Source organism: Macrobrachium nipponense, chromosome 2 (genome assembly GCF_015104395.2).
Source record: "Macrobrachium nipponense isolate FS-2020 chromosome 2, ASM1510439v2, whole genome shotgun sequence".
In the NCBI taxonomy this organism is placed as follows: domain Eukaryota; kingdom Metazoa; phylum Arthropoda; class Malacostraca; order Decapoda; family Palaemonidae; genus Macrobrachium; species Macrobrachium nipponense.
Window position 1 is genome coordinate 18,664,069 of NC_087201.1, and position 19,645 is coordinate 18,683,713.

Here is a 19,645-nt window from a genome sequence, read left to right on the forward strand (position 1 = left end):
TCGAAGGTCTGTCAAAATTAATGCCAGAAGGGCCAGCCACTGCCTCTGCCATAGGTACAGGAAGACATAATGCCGTTTTTTGCTTCATTATTCGAGTATTCAGTCAAACAAGGATACCAGTGGACACTGGACAGGTAACTTTTTTACTCCGCTGAAATGCTAGTGAAACTTAGTTTTCGACTAAAGTCGTTCGTAATTGGTTATGAAACCATGACGTCATAACGATGTCACACCTCTCAGCCAATAATCAAAGACAATAAACGAAAGATGGGAAACTGACTATTTATACCATTAAAAAAAACGTCATCCAACCCGTCAGGATGCGCGCCATCTATTGATTATGCCCTCAACTAAAACTCGGCTGTGGCGTAGCGCGGCTTTTTTAAATGTTAAAATTTATTCTTATGCTCCAATAAACTTCTCTTTATAAATTATTGAATACTAAATCGATTAATATTGCTTGTTAACATGATTATAGGGCTCTATCATAGCTTATGACTTATATATTAGGCATTTCTGAATCATTAAATAAAATCCTTCAGTTAATGTAACATTAATTGCTAAGTATCTTTATCTAAAATTGAGAGGGCAGTTAGAATGAAACAAACTTATTCTCATATTATCTTATTATTTCACCAATATAGTATACAGTAATTATTTCCTTTTTTTTGTTGGCTTGTGCTTATGATTGTATACTGTACATACCTAAGCAACTGTACACAAATGTTCTTGCAAAGAACATAAACAAAGTAAAAGAAATGGCACATGCTTCATTTGCATGCATAGTCATACAAGTCATGCAAACAAAACATGCATATATCAGAATTTAAACCTAGCAAACGAAAACGCTGGGTGGGGATGATCAAAACCAATAATATGGAAATCAAATAAGAAAAAGCAGAACTTAACTTGCATGCTGATTAGGCAAAAATTAAGCAATATTTGTTAATAAAACTAAAAAAAAGTACAACAACAAAGTAGTAAAAGTAAGGTACCCTTTTATAACAAATGCAAGTGCTGTATTTTACAGAATACTGTATAAGCAAAAATCTAGGTTTAACTTAATTTCCATAAAAAGCAAATAAAAATTGAAATCACAAATCAAATAGAAACAAACCTATTTATAACAATTTATTAAAATCTCATAGCCCAATTGGTGGGAGTTCTCAAAAATGCATATTCAATTGGCACCCTTTTATGAAGGTAATGTAAACAACACTTCTGCCTGGTATTTTCTAGTAAAATGCCATTTCTGCAAGAAGCATGCACATTCCTAAAAAAAATTTGAAACAATTATTCTAATTGACTTGACCATGTTTCTTTTTGCATCATGTACAGTACAAGCAAATATCATAGGTTTTCACAACTTGTTTTGCCAATTTATTACTACTGTATTACTGCGTACATTTGCTGCCAATGGTAAATTTACTTTGGAATACTATGTGGGGTGTTGGTACCAATTACAAGATTTCATTAAAAAAATTGAACAATTATGAGCATATAATGCAGAAACTTAGATGAAACGGTAAGAATGGATCTTGTGGGAGCAGATATGCTGGTTTGCATGTAATTTTCTTTTATTTTGAAATGCTTTGTATCCATACATATAGGAAAATTCAATCATAGATTAAAAGGTTAGTGAACTTGAAATTAAAGTAGTCACTCTAACTTAACTAATCCTACTTATGCTCTCCCATATGAATGCTCCCACAAGATACATCCTTCCTGATGGGGAACAACTTTGGTTCGCTAAATAGTTGCTTATTAATGAAAAATTAAGGTAAACATTTATAACTACAACCCAATGGTAGCTGCTGAGAATATAACATAACTACAGTATATATACAGTATATCAAAGTTGCTGTGAGAAGCCTATCTGGAAAAAGGCATGGAGACCCAATATTCACGAATTGTATGACAGTGATAGGAATTGGTATGTTTATTTCATATTTCTAGAGATTTTCAAGATATGCAAATATAACTTTAAGGTATTTATTTGAAATACAATTGACAACAATGACAAGAAAAAATATAGTTTTTCTAGTTGATTTTGATTATGTTTTGCCAGATAGCTTCATTTCCATTGCAAATTACTGTTGACATGGTTAGGTAACTGTTGGCATGGTTATGGTACCGCTGATATGGTTAGGTTTACTGTTGACATGATTAGGCTACTGATGTACATTACCAGGAAGGTTAGGTTGGTTGTTGGGGTTTCAAATGGCAAATATTTTTTTCTAGTCGAAAATCACATGTAAATATATTTTCTTTCCGCTTAGAGGCGTCCACCGTATTATAAATATTTTCCAATATTTATTTCGGAATAACACTGCACCGACATTCAATTTTGCTTTGGTCTATTTTATTTCTTCATTTTCTCTAAAAGTCATCATGTACTTTGTAACAGATGTAATGATTTTATTACCTTTCTTTATTCTGAGGAAAAGCATGAAAAATCAGATGGGGAAAATCATTTTCGTCCTATTGCAAACCACACACGGGTGATGATGGCTACGCCCACTCATGATTGAAATTGAATGCCCGCTTTGTGAAAAAGTAAACAAACAGACGATGTAGGCAGGTGAAATGCTACCGCCATCTTCATTTCATGCCAGGAACTAAATTGTATGCGGCCGATGCGGCTGTGGCTTGAGCTTCCCATCTTTCGTGTATTGTCTTTGGCCAATAATGAGTAACTGGAACTGCTTTTGTTTGCGTAAGAAAGTAAGTTAGAGGGCAGCAGGGCTCATTAAAAGTAAACATTACCGTAGAGGAAACACCTCTCCCGACTTAGGAAAAATTCGAGGTAAAAACTTTTTTTTTCTCTCTGTAAGTATGCATTAGCGACAGTAATGTATTGAGAAGAAGTGTTTTGTTATCACGTGCTTTTCTCGGGAAAAATATTAATATAATAGATTTCCCATAATGGTTGAAACTGTAATAATACCCATAAACTTTTCCATTTAAAAGTAAAATCATGAATAATGAAAATAATTACCGAAAATCATATACAGGGGCTGCGTGCATAGATACTTTATCTTACCCTTATTTTAGGAGTTCTCCGAAATTATCGTGACGCTGATGTTATAAATTTTAGTAGATAAGATTACAGGGTTTGGTGGAGGAGTGCAGCCTGACTTTGCGAGACTCTGCAGTTCTGTTGTGGGCGTTCCAGACTTCCAGTCTTTGTTGCCACGTCACTAAAACCGTTTTCCCTTACATTTTCCCCTACATTCCCCTACGCACCAAATATAATAATAGGTCAAGTGAAAATGAAGTATTCAATTTTAGTTTAAATTTACAGTGTAAGTAACCATTCTACATCTCGGGTAAAAAAAAAATAACTCCGGTAAAGAAAATGTATTTAAAAATAAATCATTTGCATTTATAGGAAAGGAAAGAAAAATGAATAGTAAATTATCTCACTACGAAAAAAATTGATTCACTTCTAAGAAGTAGTCACAGAGCTTTGTATACTTTAAAGAGGAAAATTTAGATTCAAGAACAATTATACACATATATTGAATTTACAATGCATGTAAACAGGTTATATTGTTTTTCTGCAAAACAGTAATGCTTTTAATCAATGAGAAAGGACACAGGGACGGTACTCTAGTAACCTATGAAAATACGTTACTAAGAAAAATGTTAATACACTTATAGATTATTACAAAAAAGTATTGATGTAGCATTATAAAAAAAAAATTCTTCAATCACTGAGAATTTAATTAATCTCACTGTCTGCATATTTTTCAAAGAACCTTGACATTGCAGGACAATTAAACGAAAGTTTTTTCTTCTAACTACTATTGCAGCAGTATTTAATTCTGCTTTGATCCCGCAGTCATCCTTTACTTCAATAAATAGTCACTTTAACAGATTTGCAGTCACTTCTTTTGCAGAACGCATATGGGAGTCCGATTTCGTTTGACCGATGGGTTCCGATTATCCTGAAACAAATTCTTTAGCACATATTCTGCAATGAAACCTTTCCTAAACTTCAGCTCCCCTCTTCCCAGTCCTTCTTATATCCTTGGGCACCGTGACCTTTATCAGTTACTATAGCTGTAATTACAAAATATCCCAATACAACGTCTATGTGAATAATACTTAAGCTTCTCTCACAGTCCTCATCGGAAACTGGCTAGACTGAAGCTAAACTGAGATTTGAAAATCACAAGTCTGAACCTGAAACACGATGGTCCTTAAAATGAGGAAATACTGGGTTTTTAATATTATCATAGTTATGCATTCATTTTGTTTTTATCTAGAATATTGAAGTAAAAACATACTATAAGAGAAATAAGTGAAATTCCCCTATATCCGTCTAAACAAAGGTCATATCATCCGCAGGTTTCCCCTACCCCTACGGACACCAGATTTCTTCTACAGAAGGGAATCCCCTACGCGTGGCAACATTGGTTCTAGTAATACTTACAAATATCTATTTAGCAAAACCGAATCCTTATATCATCCCCTTTATAACACTCCATGACATTAATCAATAATATTTATAACTAATAAGAAATATTTACATTATAATTAACGCCTAATATAGTTAAACAAGGAAAGAAATTTATTGTACAAATTTGTTTTCTCAAGGCTTTAATGTTCCAATTGATAATTATGAGTCCCGAAAATGGTCAGGCGAAAATTGACAATTAACCCACAAAGCCCTTCAAGGAAAACCTGACGTAATTGGTGAAAAAGAAAATTTATTCAATTTGTCTGTTTGATGTCTGACACGGGGGTGGTGGGGGGCTGGGGAAGCGGTTTAATTTTGAGTTATAACCTTCCAGGGGTCACAAAGGGGCCGAGTGCCAAATTTGTCGGGGTCTGTTGAGCGGTTCGGCTTTCTATAGCAAAGAAATTACAAACTTCACTTGTATATATAGATATTATATTATATAATATATAAAATATATATATATAATATATAATATATATATATATATATGTTATATATATATATATATATATATATATATATATATTTATATATATATAATATAGTATATATATATATGTGTGTGTGTGTGTGTTGTGTGTGTGTGTGTGTATATATATATATATATATATATATATATATATATATATATATATATATATATATATATATATATATATATATATATCTTCTTCTTCTTCTTCTTCTTCTTCCCAGCTTGTTCCATTTTTATATGGGGTCGCCGTTTCGGATGAGCCGTTTCCACAATTCTATTTCTATCTTGTGCTTCTGCCTCATCAATTCCCTTCTCATTTAAGTCTCCTCTCACACAGTCCTTCCATCTCTTTCTTGGTCTCCCTCTTTTCTTCTTCCTTGCACCTCCACCCCCATAGTATGTCTCCCAGCGTGGTCCTCATCTCTCCTCAAACAGGTGTCCATACCATCTCAGCCTCCCCTCCTGCACTTTCTTTGATACTTCCACCACCTTAGTTGACCCCCTTATGTAGTCATTTCTGATCCTATCCACTCTTGTTACCCAGACATCCACCTAAGCATTCTCATTTCTCTGCCACATCCATCTTCTTCTGCTCTGCTTTTCTCATGCTTGCTGTTTCCGTACCATACAACATTGCTGTTCTTACCACCGTCTTGTGAAATTTTCCTTTTAACCTAAGCGGCACTCTTTTGTCACGAAGAACTCCCGATGGCCGACTCTCAGTTGTTCCAGCCTGCCTGTACCGATGTTTTACTTCTTCTTCCATACTTCCTCCAGCGTTAACAAAAGATCCCAAATACTTAAAACTTATCAAACTTCTCCATTTGTCTCCGGACCAAGCTGAATACTTTCTCTATCATCCCCCTCAGTGGTGGTACACATATTATTCTGTCTTGGATCTACTTATTCTCATTCCTCTGTCCTCCAGTACTTGTCTCTATCTTTCCAATTTCACTTCCAGATCCTTACCCGTGCTCTCTGCACACAGAACAATATCATCCGCATACAATATGTTCCATGGTACTGTCTCCCTTACTTCCTCTATTATAACATCATCACCTGGTTAAAGATAAATGGGCTCAGAGCCGACCCCTGGTGTAATCCTACTCTCACCTCAAAACCCTCTGTCTCCCCAACAATGCTCCTCACTCTGGTAAATACATTCCGGTACATCTCTTGTATCAATCGCACATACTTCTCTGGCACCATCTTCTCCCTCAGGCTCCTCCATACCTCTTGTCTCAGGACTCGGTCATAAGCCTTTTCAACGGTCAATGAATACCATATGTAGGTCCCTTTGTCTTTCCCCGAATTTCTCCATTATTTGCCTCAGACAAAATATACCATCTGATGGTTCCCCTTCCCTTCATAAATCCCATCTGCTCTTTACCTATCTGTACTTCTTCTCTCAGTCTAGCATCTATCATCCTTTCCAGTATCTTCAAAGTGTGGGACATCAATTTAATGCCCCTATAATTACCACACTCTTGGAGATCGCCTTTCCCTTTAAAAATTGGGATCAATATACTCCCACGCCACTCATTTGGTATCTTTTCCTGTTCAAGGATCTTTATCATAAGATCGTACAGTATATCCACTCCTTCATCTCCTAATACTTTCCATGCCTCCACCGGGATCATGTCTAGTCCGGTTGCCTTCCCAATTCTTCATCTTCTTCAGTGCATTTAGTTACCTCTTGCCTTAGAAAAGAAACCTCATTACCATGCCAATGTTCCACCTTGCCATCCTCTCTTATTAGTCTATTATTTTCTTCACTTAACAACTGTTCGAAATATTCTTTCCATCTCTTCACAATGTCTTCCTCCTTTCTAAGCACTACACCCTCTTGATCCTTTATTTGTTTGATATGTGTTATATCTTTGGTGCTCTTATTTCTAGCCTTTGATAGCTTGATCATCTTCTTTAATCCTTCCTTTCCCCAGCTCATTATACACATCATCATACGACTTTGCTTTAGCTTGGGCTACCAACCTTTTTCACCACCTTGTTTTTCTCTCTGTACCTATTTCTGTCTTCCACTGACTGTGACTCTTCCATCTTTTCTTTGCCTCCTTCTTATTACTTTTACTACTTTTTCAATGTCTTCATCCCACACCAACTCTCCTTTTCTTCCCATATGATAACCAGATGTCTCTCCTAGCAGCTCCTTTCCATGCCTTCTTATTACTGCTGCATTTCGTGCCCACCATTCTTGAACATCTTCAATCCCTATATCAATATCCTCCAAAACCCTCCTCTTAAACTCTCTTTTCTTATCCCCTTCCTTCTGTAATTCGTACCATTTAATTTTCCTTATCCCTTTAGCTTTGGTTTTTCTTTCCCTTTTCAACTTCAAGTCCATACATAGCAGCCTGTGTTGGGGGGCTACATGGTCGCCTGGAATAACTTTGCGTTCTTGACCTCCACCAGATTTATCCTTTTATACAAGAAATAGTCTATCTGGGAGAATCTTCCCCCACTCCTATATGTTATTAGTGTTCCCTTTTCTTCTCAAAGAATGTGTTTTACTATTGCCATGTCGAATGACACAGCAAAGTCCACTACACTCTCTCCTTCTGGGTTTCTCTCCCCAATTCCATGGCCCCCATGCACCCGCCCAGTCGCCTCATTTTCACTTCCGACATGGCCATTCAAATCTGCCCCAACTATCACCCTCTCATGCTCTTCCAGTTCTTGCATTATTCCATCCATGTCTCTCCAGAAATTTCCCTTCTCTTCTTCTGTGCAACCAACTTGTGGTGGCATATTGCGCTTATAATATTCATAATCTCTCCTCCATAACATATCCTCAATAACTGATGATACGGTCATTCTTTCTATGCACTTCTATTACCGAGTTTCTTTAGTTCACTAGACAATACTATGCCAAACTCCATTTCTACCTTGTTTATTTGCTCCACTATAATATAAGGTTATATCCATCTCCCAACTCTTTAGCTTTATTTCCTTTCCACCGCGTTTCTTGCACACACACAACATCTACTTTCTTTTCTCTCATCAAGTCAGCCAATTCTCTACCTCTCCCAGTCATGGACCCAACATTTAGCTGACATACTCTGAACCCAATATGAGCCTCGCTTCTTTAGCTGCCCACCCGCTCCTGATGCAGTAGCCCTCGCCTTACCACGAGTTAGGGCGATGTCTCTGTGCGTCGTTTACGGAGTACGCCCTAGCATTACCTCTTTCCATATTTCGGCTCATTCCATTTTGGTTTTGGCACAGATTTTTACAGCCGGATGCCCTTCCTGGCACCAACCCTCCCTATTTATCCGGGCTTGGGACCGGCACCCATAAGGACTTGGTTGCCCCCCCAGGTGGCTAGGTTATATATATATATATATATATATATATATATATATAATATATATATATATATATATATATATATATATATATATGTGTGTGTGTGTGTGTGTGTGTGTGTGTGTGTGTGTATATATATATATATATATATATATATATATATATATATATATATATATATATATCTATATATATATATATACTATATATATATATATATATATATATATAATATATATATAAGATATATATATATATATATATGTGTGTGTGTGTGTGTGTGTGTGTGTGTGTGTGTGTATGTGTGTGTGTTTGTGTACAGATAGATAGATAGATAGATAGATAAATAGAGAACTTAGAAGAACTCAGAAAAAATTGTCCTGCTTCCTTTTTGAATTGTTTTGTTGTGTAAAGTAGGGCTACTATCACTGAAAATACTTTTCTTTCATGTGATTAATAATTCTATCTTGATTTCACTACATTACATAAACATGATATATACATGTAGTATACATATATCCGGGTACTTATCTGATTGAAATGGTGAAAGTGAATTAGAGAGAGAGAGAGACTTGCAGTGGCATATAGTATCAGGTTTATTTCTAGTATGACTTATTATTTAAAGCCATTCATAAAGGGAATTTATGAGAGAGAGAGAGAGAGAGAGAGAGAGAGAGAGAGAGAGAGAGAGAGAGAGATTGCATGCATGAATTTTCTTGCATTAGTTAAAAACCTCATTGATAAATTTCGCTTCAGATTGTTTCAGTGATATCTTGAGAGAGAGAGAGAGAGAGAGAGAGAGAGAGAGAGAGAGAGAGAGAGGTGGTTGTGTCATGTTGAAGTTACTGTGCATGATGGTGGTGTTGCCACACTACCCGATAGTTAATTTCAGACCTCATTATATCAACTTTATAATAAAAACTCGGGTAAACTACCGGGGGGGGAATGGCCGAACATTTCACTAGAAATTACCACTTCTTTAACTAAAAGATATTCTTTGAAAACTTTGTAGAGTAATGATGTAGATAATACACTTACTCGTATGGATTGGACGATCGCTCGGCAGAGGGCCAGGTCGTGTGGTGGTTTCTGTCAAGGAAACAGGAGTTTTTTATACGACTTCTAAGGCACTGAAGGCGTTTTAAATGTACCGCAGGTGTGTGAACATGCAGTGACTATTTTGCCCCTCCTTTAAGTAAAGTAGGAATGTGAACTTAGCATTTATTTAGGTGCAAAACAGCAGACTCATTGCCCCGGTTTCCTGGCCGGGTAAAACCATATGCCCTCGGCTATGCTCGAGGCGTCTCTATAGCCAACTTTAGCGAGTAGTAAAGTTGGCGACGACGCACAGTCTTTTGTGCCCTGCGAAAACCAGACGCAGTGACTTCCGTTTTCTGTCTCCAGAATGAATGCGCCAAGGTTGAAAAGAATTAATACCATAGGTATTAGATACTTAGGGGGTGCAATTTATGAAGACGACATTCCCTTAATTCTTGATGATACTTTACGTATACAGGACGATGAAATTGAGGGCATTGCAGATTTGGGGAAAACTAGATTAATTGTTAAATTAAGCTCAAGAGAGAAATATGAAAACATTTGTGAAGATTTCGGTGGCAAAGAAATCAGTGTAAGAGACGACCTAAAAATCCGAGTTGAGGATTTGTCAACTTACAGGTCGTATGTAACAGTGCGAAATGTGCCTTTTGAAATGACTGACTTTATGCTGAATGACATTCTTTCCAGATACGGAACAGTGAGTTATGTGAAGAAGAACACTCGAAGTCTGGGAAGATACAAAGGTATTGATAATGTGTCAGAACAGTTTCTATGGATATTAATCGACAGATTCCTTCCTTCTTATATGGTTGAATGTGCCAAGGTTTATATCTATATATACTATAAAGGGCAGACTAAAACTTGTAGACTTTGTGGGCAAACCAGCCATTTTGCTAATGAATGTGAAGTTGGAATTACACAAAGACTAAATATCATTAGTGAAGTAGACTTCCTCATTTATCTGGCAATCAAGAAAATAAAGGAAAAAAATGAAATGCCAGTAAGCCGCCAGGAACCCAGTAGACGTTCGAACTTGTGAAGGGATGCCCCAAAACACTTCTATAATTGACCGTCCTGTCGAAGTCGGAAGTAACCCAGCATCCAACGGCCAACCAGACTTGCAAACGGAATCCGAAACGCTGATGGAGACTTGCCATTTGATTGACCTGCGAGATGACATTGACATTCCTCCAACTGTATCTGAAGAAAACAGTTTGGCCCCTATAAATGGGACCTTAGAGCTTAATGGTGGGACAGACGTATTGAATGCAAGTTGCTTCATCGTACAACGAACTACTGAGACTGATGCAGTACTCTTGTTGCAACCTACGGAACAATATCCGAGGAGGCGAACGTTTGTTCGCCCGACAGTAATCCTTGTCGAATCGAAGCTTCACCTAGTGAGAATGATATGAGATCTTGTGACGTCATGGAAGAATCAAGACATTTTGAAGGCAACGTTGACGAAGACAGAAGTAACACCGACACAGCGCATCCTATGAGTCAAGATTTATTTAGCCTCAATCATCCCCCTCCATGAAGTCAAGATGATATACAAAATCCAACAGGCGATTTAATGTTACCACCCTTTAATAGTTCCAATTATTATAAAGGTGCTAATGACAGCGATGTCAGAACAAGAAAGTTTTGTTGCTCAAATAGAAAATGAAATACCAGCAGTCAAAAATGTAATAATGATAATGAAACAACAGTGACCGATGAGTCGGACTGTAATTCAAGCATTGTAGAAAACATGAAAGTAAACAAAAAGCGAAAGCAACGTAAAAATGCAACAAAAAAGAGTAAAAGAAAATCTCATAATAACTAACATTCATTAGGATAGCCCCCAAACCCTTAATATTAAACGGTATTAATGATAGAATGAAACAAGAGATGCTACACTCATTTTAACACCTTTAACAAAATAGACATTCTTTTAGTCCAAGAACACAATGTTAAGGATATTAAAGATATAGAGTTTTTGTCATACAGGTATAATGTAATTTCAATCAGCCATTTGTCGTAAAGGTGGAACCTGTATTCTCATCAAGAAAACTTTAGATTTTGTAATTAAGCATGTTGAAAGAAGTGGAGATTCTAGAATATGTTCTGTACATGGTGAGGTGAATGGTAGTAAGATTCGTATTGTTAACATTTATGCTCCTTCAGGTCATAATCATGCAAGGGAACGGGAAGAGCTTTTTGACAAGGAATTGCCCTACTACTTACGGTATGATAATAGCCATACTATTATGGGAGGTGACTGGAACTGTGTTTTGAGTCCTAGAGACAATTCTAATAATAGTGAATCAAACGTGTCGAAATCACTGCTCAGATTAATTAGGACCCTTAGGTTTAATGATGTATGGTTTTTGCATAACAGGGAACCCCTCCCCAGTATATTTATGGGTACGCACCAAAAACTTATGACGCAAAACTACGGTTCGCGCATTGATAGATTGTACTGCCAAACGCTCAAAGACAATGTAATTTCAAGCGAAATGCTACCTGTGTCATTTTCTGATCATTCCGCTGTCATTTGCAAATTAAGATTAATCCAAACATTAGTATTGGAAACTCATTTTGGAAACACTTAATTACTAGTTTACTTAAAATACAGAGGAAATTAAAGAAAAGTTTAGGAGGTTGTGGACATTCTTGAAAACACGTAAAAGGAATTTTTCTATCATATCAGTAATTGGTGGAATGATTTGGTGAAACCAGAAATAAAACAATTTTTCGTCAGAGAAGGTAAAAGGATTAGCAGGCAGAAGTTTGGGGGTCATCAATTATTTGAAGCAAAACTAAGGAAACAATACATGAAACTTAATGTGTCAGGAAACTCAGATTATGCAGATATTACTATTCTCAAGACAGAATAAACATCTAAAATCTCAGATTTTAGAAGGGGTTAAAGTACGATCGAGAATTCAAGACAGGATTGAAGGGAAAAACAAAAGCCTCCTCTTACCTTCTTGGCCGACAGCAAAGAGCAATAAATAGTAAAAAGGTCGTGACAGAAATAGTCGCAGAACGAAACATAATTCCGAATCTTGATGAAGGTACTGTTTCTCACAAATAGCAGGCCATGAACACTATGTGTTCAGGTATTACCAAAAACTTTACCGGAAAAACATTTGTGATGTACCTATGCAAAAACTTCTTTATGCAGTTTGTAGAGAAAAAATTGACTGATTCTGATAATGATTTTTATTTTTCATAAGAATATATCTCTCAGAGAGATACGTGATGTTAGTTCGTTCCATTGCTAACAATAAATGTCCTGGTATAGATGGCATCCCAATAGAATTTTATAAGGTATTCTGGGAAGATATTAAGGATGAACTAAAGCTATTGCTTGAAAAATATTGTAGATGAAAACTCTCTCCAAGAGTCAGAGTATTGCATTGGTCACTCTCATATCGAAAGGCACCGATGAGAGTGCTTTGACTAATTGGAGACCAATTTCATTGTTGTGCTGTGACTATAAGATACTTGCTAAGATAATGGCGAAAAGAATGCAAACAGTTATCTTTAACCTTATCAGTCCCGAACAATTTTGTGTGCCTGGAAGATCCATAAATACATGTAATACTTTAATTAGAGATATTGTGTATTATTGTAGTAAGAAAAGAGTTCAAGGTGCTATTTTAAATCTTGATTGTCGAAAGCATTTGACCGTGTTGATATTAATTTTGTACTTCGGATTCTTGAAAGACTAGGTTTTTGTGATGGAACTGATTTCCATGCATTAAGATATTGTACACGAATATTGGAAGTTGTTGCATTGTTAATGGTAACATTGGTAAATACTTTAGTGTGGAGAGGGGAGTCCGACAAGGCTGCCCTTTTCTATGCTCCTTTATGCTGTTTTGTCCCAGGAACCGTCTGTATCTTATGGCTATAAAAAGAAATAGTTGTATTGAACACTTGCCCTTACCAAATGATACCACCTTAAAATTCTTGGGTTTGCCGATGATACAAAATATTTTCGTTGCCAGTGACAAGGGAATTTTGGAGATTAGCACATTAGTGTCTAAATTTGTTTGGAAGCAGCCACGGGTTGCATGCTAAATAAAAATAAGACGAAAATATTTGGTTATTGGCCCATGGGGTGATAGGTCTGTTTGGCCTTATCATGGCTTCAAGGATATACAGGTTCTTTTACAACTTTGGGAATTCTATTTTCTGATAATTACGAAATGGCTGTTAATTCTTCGTGGACAAATATATTATGTAAAATTAAGAATACTTTGGCGAGCTTTCACAACAGAAGACTTACATTTCATCAAAAAGCTGTTATTGTCAATACCTTGATTTTTTTCAAAGACATGGTATGTTTCCCATATTTACCCTTTGCCTGTCAAATATGCAAAACTAATAAGTAAAGAAATTTTTCTTTTACATTTGGGGGAAAAAATGTGAATTCATTAAAAGAGACACTTTAACAAAGTCAAAGATTGAAGGAGGGATAGGAATGTTTAAGTCTTTTATGGAAGACACAAAGTATTCTAGCTGCCTCTTTCTTAAAGTTACACTGTTAGGAGAAATACAATTTATGTCAAATTATTATAACAATTCACATATGAAGGGCTTGTTTACCGGAAATTCAACACAAAGAGACAATTCATGTGTAATGGCACCTATGTATTCTGAGGTCTTAGTAAACAGTTAGGAAATGTAAAACATTTCAGAATTTTCCTTTTCTTAAATCGAGAACTATATATGTGAACTTATTGCCAAAGGTACAGCCAACTGTTGAGAGTAGATACCCCCTTTATAATTGGCCTCTGATTTGGAAAACATCAACATGAAATTACTTTCTGCTGCTGATAGGGAAATAATATATAAATATATTCACGAAATATTACCCAATAAAAAAAGGTTAAAAGAAATGAAAATAATTCAAGATTCTCATTGCCAGTTTTGTGATGCTGAGGAATCAAATATTCATATGGTATATTTCTGCAAGAGAATTGCAAATGTAATAATATGGTTAAAAGGAGTTTTTGAAGCTATTTTGTAATTTTATTCACTGCAATTTCATTAGAATTATGTATTTTGATTTCCCAGAGTCATCGAGGCAAACAAAGGAACACTGCAACTTTAATTTTGTCAAGTTATATTGTAAATATATGGTTGTTCAAAGACAAGAATGTGCCTGAACGTTTGATTATAAATAGAATACAAAAGCTTCGATTATAAAAAACCAGAGAGATATCAAGGCCATTTTGAAAGAGAAATTGTTAAAATATTTCACAAAGAATTTTTGTAACATTAAATGCAATGTATTTTAGATGGAAATATATGTAGTTCTGGATTTATTGTAATGGTTTTTAAATAATTTATTGAATAAAAACTTAAAGAAAAAAAAAAAAACTTCTTTCACTCGATATTTAATTGGTGAAACAACAATACAGTTACATCTTAAAGCACACCATTCAAAAGTTTGAAACTTATCTTTTGAATGGTGTGCTTAAAAATGTAATTGTATTGTTGTTTCACCAATTAAATATCGAGAGAAAAAATTGTCATTTCGAGTGAAATAGTGGCCATTTAGTAGTTCTCCCTACGTCACCGTAACGTCACGAGGCAGTCGCTATAGCTAATTCCGAAGGTAAAAACGAAGAAGAAACGAACGAATTAACGAGGAAATTCGCAGTTGAATTAAAAGAAAGTAAAATAAAATACCGCACACCTTGCACAGCAGGCTTAGCCTGCAGTTACTATGAATGTGCTGATGAAGTAGTTCTGGGCTGCAGAAAGTGGACATCTACTTATAAAAATTATCGTTATATGATTTCAATGCTGATTTTATCATATTAAATGATAAGTTATATTAATAATTATCATAAAACATGAATAAAATTCAGGTAAATTCTGATAAAAAATTGATGTATACAGAAGATTTATTGTTGCAGATTAATCATACGTCTGACAGCGCCTGAACGAAAACCTGGAGCGATCAAGCAAAAAATTACCATTAACTCAAAAGGCAATTGAAGGAAAACCTGAAGGAATTAGAAGACACAAAAATCGCATTCAATTTGTCTGTGTTTGATGTCTGTCACGGGGCAGGGGGTTGTTTTTGATTTATAAATTTTTCTAGGGTCACATAAGGGCTACGTGCCAAATTTTGTCTGGGTCTGTCAAACGGTCCAGATTTCTATAGCGGATAAACAAACAAACATTCACTTTTATATATATATACGTAAAATATATATAAGATGATGAGAGAGAGAGAGAGAGAGAGAGAGAGAGAGAGAGAGAGAGAGAGAGAGAGAGAGAGGTGTGCAAGGCACTTTTGGTTGTTTCTTGACATAAAAAAATCTATTCATATCTGAGCAACCCAACAACCTACGGAAACAGAAGGTTTGGTGACTTTAATGCTACAGCAAATAGTAATCTTGGATAGTTTGCTTATGGAATGGAACTTACGCAATGCGATACATCGTAGATTTATGAGAGAGAGAGAGAGAGACGCAGAATAGGAAGATCGAAGGAGAGAAGAGAGGAGAGAGGAGGAGCTTTAGCGAAAAGAGATTAGGAAGCTTTAGCAAAACGATGGCTATTGACCAATCCTTGAAGGTTAGCATCATTCTTTATTACTAAAAATTAACTTTTTAACATTATATTACAAATTCATATTCCTCGTAAAAATGATTTTTAGGAGATAAGAGGCTTTTTTTGTTCAGCAAAATAGGAAATTTGGAATTCATATGTCCAGGAATTTTCCTTTCCCCTAAAGAAAGGAATTCTAAAATTCAAAGATCTCTAAAAACCCATTTTTAGACAGTGAGATGTCATTGTCCCAAATAATATGAAAAATTCATATTCCTCATTCCATTTTCAGGACCAGAGAAGGTCTTTCTTCCATGATAGGAATTTAAAGTTCATATGATAAGTAAAATTAATTTTTAGGCTGGGGGTGATGTTTTTTTCCAAAGACAGGATTTAAAAAAAATATTTAGATAATAATATATAATCTTGGTAAAAGTCGGTTTTAAGCCCTAAGTCGTCCTAACTCACAGGGATAGGAATTTAAAATTCATATATATAGGACATCAACTACCCTTCGATAATGGCGCGCAGAAACATGGGAGCCATTTTCCAACACGACACAGAAACACGACAAGAAACCATCGTTACAAGAATTGATAGACAACACTAGAATAAAAATACAAATGCAATACATATTGGGACATAACAATAACAGAAGCTGTTAAACGTTCAGATAGAATGAGATAGGGCCCCGCCCTTACACCGCCCCAAGGACAGGAGACAGGGCAAAGGTCGCCACCAAAACAAACCCTGCCACACAGATGAATAATTTATTTAACAATAAGAGAACTAGAAGTAGAATGTCAAACTAATGCAATAATGTAGTTGCACTATGTAACATCATGTTTATGTAATTATCATTCCTAGTAAAGTAAACATGGTAGATAAAAGTAATAGCAACACCCAAACCCAAACTACTTCCATCTTGTACTTATAAATTGAATGGCGGAGGTGATTGTACCTTAGTTCTTGCTTGACAAAACCTGCGACACAGGCAAAACGGACCGTGGCAAGTGAAATAAATGGAAACCACACCCGACGGTGTGTCTGTATCCAAAATTTTGAAGAAAGTAAGGGTGAGAAAATGGGAAAAAGTCAGTAGCAAAGGAGTCAATGCCACAAAAGCAATCGCCTACAGCAAAAATTGTGAAAGAGAATATCTGCTCCCACTTCCGCTCGCCAAACCTCTCCCCCCCCCGCCCCCCCCCCCCCAAAAAAAAAAAAAAAGAAAGAAAGAGAGAGAGAATATATATATATATATATATATATTATATAATATATATATATATGTGTGTGTGTGTGTGTGTGTGTGTGTGTGTGTGTGTGTGTGTGTGTATTCGGTTAGCAACCTCAAATAAAAATTGTTGTTCGACAGAAATAATTCGTCTGCTTGACGAATTATTTCTGACTTTACTACGGAGATTTTTCTCTGTAGCACACTTCGTGTTCCAAAAGGAAAATGGCTTTCTTACAATTCAATTTTGCCTTTGAATTTTTTATTTTTTTTATTCTAGGCAATAACTCCGCACGGACTCGGACTGCAAGAAAAGTTCCCGTGAGTACGACAGCCACTATAGTGCGTTTACTTTTCTAAGATCGCTAGGGTGAGGCCTGTACAGAAATCATACGTTGCCAATTTTCACGTTATGGTAATCATATTAGCTTCATGGAGTCTATTGAAATAGTTTTTATTTCTTAAAATGTGATTCTTTGCTTGCATCAGATATTTTGAATATATATTTCGTATATTCTTCGTGAAAACCTCAGTTTCACTATTGAAAATGAAGATATGGCATATTTTTTCCCCGGCGATGCCACATCTGAGTTCAGGGGACCTATGGGTTTTAAGGGGATTTAAAAGGTCATGGTCAATATCATTAAAGGATACTCGCACTCGATCACCCACTGTGAAAACTATGGACAGCCCAGCCCAATGACTCCCGTAAACGTCTTCAACCACCACCTGAGGCCAAAGAAATAGTCTATAATTTCCTGAAATACTTCATTTTATAAAAACATCTTGAAGGTCCTGTAACTGATGTTTCGAAAGCTATCCAAAGAACATCTGAAGCAACAAAAGTGTTAGAAATGACTATTCGTAGACTTAAGAAGCAAGAGAGGCGGGAAATATAGTGGAATCTCCAGTGTTTCAAAAAAGAAAAGAGAAAGTGAATCCTGTGACTGACTTGGATGATTTTGATAAAAATGTTATGCAGAGAAGGAATGCGTGGTTGTCTTTTCCAAGGGCGTAATAGATCGATTGACTTATGAATTTATGTTTAAAGTCCAAACACCGGAGCTAACAGGCCACTCAGCGCATCTATAATTATAGAAAGAGAAAGAAGGAATAGCTAAGTAGAATCGGGAAATGGAAAAAAAAAAGTTAACAGGGAAGAAGCAAACCCTTTCCCTCGACTCCCAAGGTCTAAAGCGAATCCTCCTAAGAAGGATTATATCTGCGGGAAGCATTTAATGGGACTTACATACCCGTAGACATGACAACTCTGCCTTTTCTACCTGGCCCCAACCTAGCGATCTTAGAAAAGTAAACGCAGTATAGGGATTAGGGCGTTAAATGTATTCCGTCGCGTTAGGTACTGGCCCCTGGGGGTTAATTACCGTTGACCCCTAAAAATAACAGTAAAATCTTATTAAGCAACCCAGATACTATAGAAGACTGTTATTTCCAAAGAAATACCTGCCGTGGAGTTATTACCTAGATCTACCAATTTTTTTAACTCATTCTGCATTTATAAACAGTTCCTGAGTATTATAATATAGGTGACTGAAACCTCAATGAAGTCTATGAATAAAGGTCTGTTAGCAAATACATACATACATAAATAAAACTCCCACGTTAATTAATAATAGCCTTCATAAATTCTTTTTGAATAATTGAAGTCATGGTCATTTTTGATAAAGTAATGTATCCTCAAACGCTTACTCTGAAACATGAACCGGTGAAATTGCGAACCAGACAAGAACTTAGTGATGCACCTGTACTTGTTGCCGTGTCTCTCCCATAGCATCAGATCCCCCTGGCCATTTTTGGCAGGACGGTAATGACCCCCAAAACACACCCGGTTCACGTAAGACTCGTGTGATCATCGGTGGTAGCTTCTTGTGTGGTGGTATTAACAGGGGCATAAACGGATAAATGATGGCCAGGGACTCTTCGTTCCAACTTCGACACTGTCACGGGGCTTACTAAGAATAGTAGGTTACAATGTTGCCACACCACTGAATCTGGTTGTTACTCTCCAGCTGGCATTTGGCGGGAAGGACCCAGCATTGCCAATGGCTTCTGATGATGTCATCAAGCTCACTGCTGATTGGCGGTTATCAATATTTACTACAAAGTGATGTGACGTTTTGTAATATTGCCATCTACCATAATTTAGGAAACCTTTTCTTGAATTTACCATTATGACATACCTTTAGACGTCTACATCTAGATTGTTTGTTCTTCAAACCAGCACTTGTATGGTTACATTTGTAGACATGATAAGCGAAAATCTCTCATAAAACGACAATTATTCGCCATATGTCGTCCTTGTAGGTGACCTATTACTTTTTTTTTGACATAATGCCTTTTTACAGTCTAGCCATTTCCCGGCATTCAAAACAGACCTTCCTTAATACCCTTATTGGCTTCTTTTATGCTTCTTAATTTTAACAAAATAGGTAATCATGAAAACGTAAAGTTTATAAAGTGTAGTGGGTTAAATAGAAGATAGAATTTGGTATATAACGTCCTT

At 36.0% G+C, this 19,645-nt stretch overlaps 1 long non-coding RNA gene across 3 annotated transcripts in view; it reads right to left on the bottom strand.

Annotated features, from left to right (window-relative positions):
• The window catches only part of LOC135221392 (uncharacterized), a 30,513-nt gene extending 11,462 nt beyond the window's left edge, over window positions 1-19,051 (bottom strand). For 2 of the 3 annotated variants that reach the window (XR_010315918.1, XR_010315917.1), the window contains exons 1-2: window positions 18,832-19,051; window positions 3,044-3,238 (exon numbers count right to left, since the gene is read on the bottom strand). This is a non-coding gene — a long non-coding RNA (uncharacterized LOC135221392). The remainder of the gene's footprint in view (window positions 1-3,043; window positions 3,239-18,831) is intronic. The other variant, XR_010315919.1, reaches the window with a different exon arrangement.
• Between the last annotated feature and the right edge of the window lie 594 nt (window positions 19,052-19,645).